This window comes from Apodemus sylvaticus, chromosome 2, assembly GCF_947179515.1.
Source record: "Apodemus sylvaticus chromosome 2, mApoSyl1.1, whole genome shotgun sequence".
NCBI lineage: Eukaryota > Metazoa > Chordata > Mammalia > Rodentia > Muridae > Apodemus > Apodemus sylvaticus.
In genome coordinates this window covers 52,213,131-52,217,947 of record NC_067473.1, presented here as the reverse complement: position 1 = coordinate 52,217,947, position 4,817 = coordinate 52,213,131, and positions in this window count along the sequence as shown.

Sequence of the window (4,817 nt, the reverse complement as noted above, 5' to 3'; positions counted from 1 at the left end):
CGGGGAAGTTAAGGTGTTAGAAACTGGAAGCAGACAGTAAAGTTCACTATCAGAGCAGAGAATGAATACATGCAGTCTGGTGTTCAGCCTGCCTCATCCTTAGTCCAGACTGCCTCATCAAAGGGACCAGTGCCACCTGCCACAGAGGACAGCTTTTCCAGGCTCAACTTCCAGCCTCCACAACAAGAATGTTCACAGCCCAAGCTAATCTACCCAACTCCTCACTGAGACTCCCTTCAAAGGTAAGTCAAACTTACCTTAAAACCTCAGAGTCCTGGTGCTTCGGCACCATCTCAGACACCGTGGTCCTGATCCTTTCTGAGGCTCACATAAAAAATGGGCATATTTCAATACTAAATCAAATGATATTCACAAACAGCTTAATACACCAAGCAAACCATAACAAACCTTCTATTATGTGTGAGCCATTATCATTAGCTGAGAAAAAACAGTGGGGCAGTGATTTAATTATACATTTAGCATCAGTTGGAGGCTGTTAGAATGAAGGCAGCACCGACGAAAATGATCAATAGTTTGTGTTTTTACAGAAACACTGAACTGGCTCCATTTACATACCTAAATGAATTTGAGATTTTCAAAGCTCCCTGCCTGGGGCATTCTTAAGGATCATGCCTCTCATATATCATAATTAACTTTGCTGTAACCACTGAGCCGAGGCTGTGGATTTATTAGTGTCTGAAAAAGCTGACATTCACAGCTTGTGTTTGGAGTCGATCCGAGGGTGAAAGGTCATAGAGCAGGACCTCTGAAAAATAGGTGTTACCTTTTCTTTTCCTGAAGCTTCCCTACCTCAAGCTCCAGTGAATGTGGGTCGGTTGGAAATGCCTGGTGGTATTAAATAGCTGTTTCCTAAAAAGGCTTTTGAAAACGTTAAGCTGTAAGTTGGAGCTGTGGAGCCAAACATGCTTTCGGGGACTCTGTGAGTAATGTCCTTCCAGAGCTGGAGCCGTAAGTCATCAGATCCTGCCCTAATGGCCTGGATGAATCGATAAGTCTCTGAGGATGCTTAAAGGGTAGACTCTTGAGCCAGAGGATCTAGTCCAGTAACCAGAAACATATTTCAAGCTTAAAACAAAATGCCAACTGAAAAGCCATTATTTAAATAAAATTATCCGACTAGGTGTCTACTCCCATGGTGTTGATGGCATTTGTGCTCAGAACAGATCAAAGCACTTGTGGGAATGTAAAGATGGCTACCTTCAACTTCCTGGTACAAAGCCAGCATCTGTGTTCCCATGGAGTCCTGGCGGTAGTCATTGCTTTTATGCTATTAAGATGGCTATGTCAAGGCCATTTTAAGGTACTTTTTTTTCCAGTTTTCTGTGAGTTGTTTCAAGTTGGTAAGTGGGATATTGCTCTGGTTGCTGTTTAGCTGCTGTTAGAATTTCTTCAATTATTTAAAGCATGGGGCAGGTGCAGCTGGCCTAGTCACTCTGCTTTTCATCATTTTAAAGGAATTATTTATCTATTCATCTATTTATCCATCCACCCACCCACCCACCTTTCTTTCTTTCTTTCTTTCTTTCTTTCTTTCTTTCTTTCTTTCTTTCTTTCTTTCTTTCTTTCTTTCTTTCTTTCTTTCTTTCTTTCTTTCTCTTCCTTCCTTCCTTCCTTCCTTCCTTCCTTCCTTCCTTCCTTCCTTCCTTCCTTCCTTTCTTTCTTTCTTTCTTCTTTCTTTCTTTCTTTCTTTCTTTCTTTCTTTCTTTCTTTTTTTCTTTCTTTCTTTCTTTCTTTCTTTCTTTCTTTCTTTCTTTCTTTCTTCTCTTTCTTTCTTTCTTTCTTTCTTTCTTTCTTTCTTTCTTTCTTTCTTCTTTCTTCTTCTTATTTTTTATTTATTCTCCTCTCATATATTACATCCCAACCTCATTTTCTCTTCTCTTCTCTCCTCCAAGCCCCCTACTCCATACCTCCCCTTCCCGCAGATGCAACTTCTCCATTTCTCTTCAGAAAAAGGTCAGGCCTCCCAGGGATGCCAACCAAACATAGACTAACAAGTTATAAGAGACTAGGCACAGCCCCTCATATCAAGGCTGGATGAGGCAACCCAGGAAGAGGAAAAGAGTCCCAGAAGCAGGCAAAAAGAGCCAGAGCCAGCTCTTGCTCCCACTGTTAGGAGTCCCACAGGAACACCAAGCTACACAACCATAGCATATATGCAGAGGACCTAGGTCAGACCCCATGCAGCCCTGGTTAGTTGATTCTATGGTTTTCCTGTGGTGTTTCTTGACCCTTCTGATTTCTACAATCCTTCTCTTCTTTCTCCTCCCCATACTCCACCTAATGTTTGGTTGTTGTATGAAACCTCTCTGATGGTGATTATGCTAGGCTTTGGTCTAAGGGTATAGCAGAAGCAAATACCAATGGCAATCATTTCATTGACTCTGTTTTTTGTACCAGTTGTGCTCGGTTTTATCCTAGGGTCCTGTGTCAGGTCTCAGCTCCCTCTCAGGGCATGGCTCTCAAGCTAGACCAGTCTTTGGTTGACCACTCCCACAATTTCTGCACAATCTTTACCCTGCACATCTTGCAGGCAGGACAAACTATAGGCCGAAGGTTTTGTGGCTGGGTTGGTGTCCCAATCCTTTCAAGTTAAGTTAGGAAAAAAAGTCAAGGTTAAATTTCTATACCTTTGATTGTTGGCTTGTAATAGCTGTATTTAACACACACCATCTACTGAAACAACATATATCTGCTGTAGAGAAGTGGTTACAGGACCATCTTACTATGTTTTCAAGTGGGAAAGCTCTGAGAGTTGTGCCCAGGGAGATGCAATGGATGTTTAACTCTTTCTCCTCACATTTCTACTACAGATGCAGCTCCTCAAAAAGCAACTCCAATCCAGTCACATTTATTTTTTCCATTGGTGGGAAGCAGTTAGAAGAAACCAAGGAAAATCTGGTACTGTGGCTATATATTAATAACACTGAATTATTTTAGGATTATGAACAGCGTGGTCCATACACTGCCAGTAAAAGTACTTCATACCTCATCTGTGGACGAGGGTAGTGCATCAGTTTACAGACTTTGCAATCCTCAGAGGGCCCTCAGTTTACAGACCTTGCATTCCCCAGAGGGCCTTCTAAGACTGTGGGTTGTTCTCAAGTGCTCTGTTTTGCATTCAGATCCCGAGAGAGCTGGAAAATCAAATGAATAAACACACATAGGCGAAGAAAGACCTGGCTAATTATGTGTCACGGGAACTAGAGATGCTCTATTTCCTTCTTCCTGTGTCTTTCACAAACCTTCCCCAATTTTTGTTAAATAAATGCTTTATGATGTTAAAAAATTGGTTTGTATGTCATATACAACTACATTCAAAATACCCTAATATATATATATATATATATATATATATATATATATATATGTGTGTGTGTGTGTGTGTGTGTGTGTGTGTGTGTGTGTGTGTGTGTATATATATACACACACCATATATATATATATTTTAAAGAAGTTTAAGTGGCCTAACGGGGCACCAAAAGACGATATAATTATCATTGCTATTGCCATTCAATAGTTATGGAGAATTGTGACCACAAAGAGTTCTGTTTGGGACTCACTGTGTTGGTTTTTTAGTTTTATTCCTGATAAACAAGTAGGTTTCAATTCTTTTTCATAAAAGTGTTTTCTGTTGTCTGCATGCATGGGACTTTGCTAAATGATCTGCTGGCTGGAGCCGGGAAGGTTTCAAGTTCTGTGGCTCAGTGTTTCGATTTCTAACTGTTGCTAAGGTGGAGATAGTATTTACCATCCACACCCTTCACATAGAAGAGAAGCTAATTTAGGAGTCATTATCTGGAGTACCTTAGGAGGAAAAAAATGTAAAATGGAGGCCAGTGTTACTTTCACGTTGAGAACAAGGAGAGATGTCACCCCCTGACGGAGCTTCCTGGGAGCTTATTTAGGACACGAAGCGGGGGCTCACAGATTTCCAAAATGTATCTGACAGTTTCCAACATCTCCCCAACACATGGAGCTGCAGAACTCAATAGCTTCAGGTCTTCAGCATATGGTGTGATCTTAGTGTTGGAGCTCTTCTGGCTATTATCTCAGAAAACGCCCTCCACAGAGTTACCATATGGAGCCAGTACCCAGAGCAACTGCAAAGCCTGCCGCAGCTACGAAACGCTATGTCTAAATGAAGAATAATACCCAGGCACATGCATTTTTAGTGGAGAGATATGGGTTCAACCCTTTATTTGCAGGAAGCGAGTATGCTCGCTCAACTAGAGCTGTCTATAGTTTTTCTAGATGACAGCTGTGAGATACTTAAAAACATATGCTGCTTCACATTTTGTCTGCTTGACACCACCAGATTGAAGATTTAAAAATGAGTTCTAAAGAATTTCCATGGCATCACATATTCTGAAACCTTTTTCCTAAGAGACTCAGTTATTAACAGTCTTGTATTAAGCCACTTGGTGACATGTCTGCTATGGGAAGTCCTATCCGAAGAACAGTGCGTCTAATGGGAAGCCAGGATCGCTGTCGACATGGAGGGCTCCGCCCTATGGTGGAAGCCATTGCCACTGGCTCTCAAAAGCATCACACATTTGAACACTGGCAGTTTGGCAGCAGTGGCTTATTTTCTTTTGTGTCATTATATGAGTTCAGTGATAGTCTCCATTATGTTGCCTAAAAATTGGGGGCACACTTTTGTCTACATACTGATCGCAAGTATATGCATGTATGCCACACCTTCACAGGAAATCATAAAGGTCAGGCCACTGCTGTTCAAGAGCAGAGCCAATCAGATGTTTCATCTCATTTGCATTTCAACTTCCCCTCCAGTATAT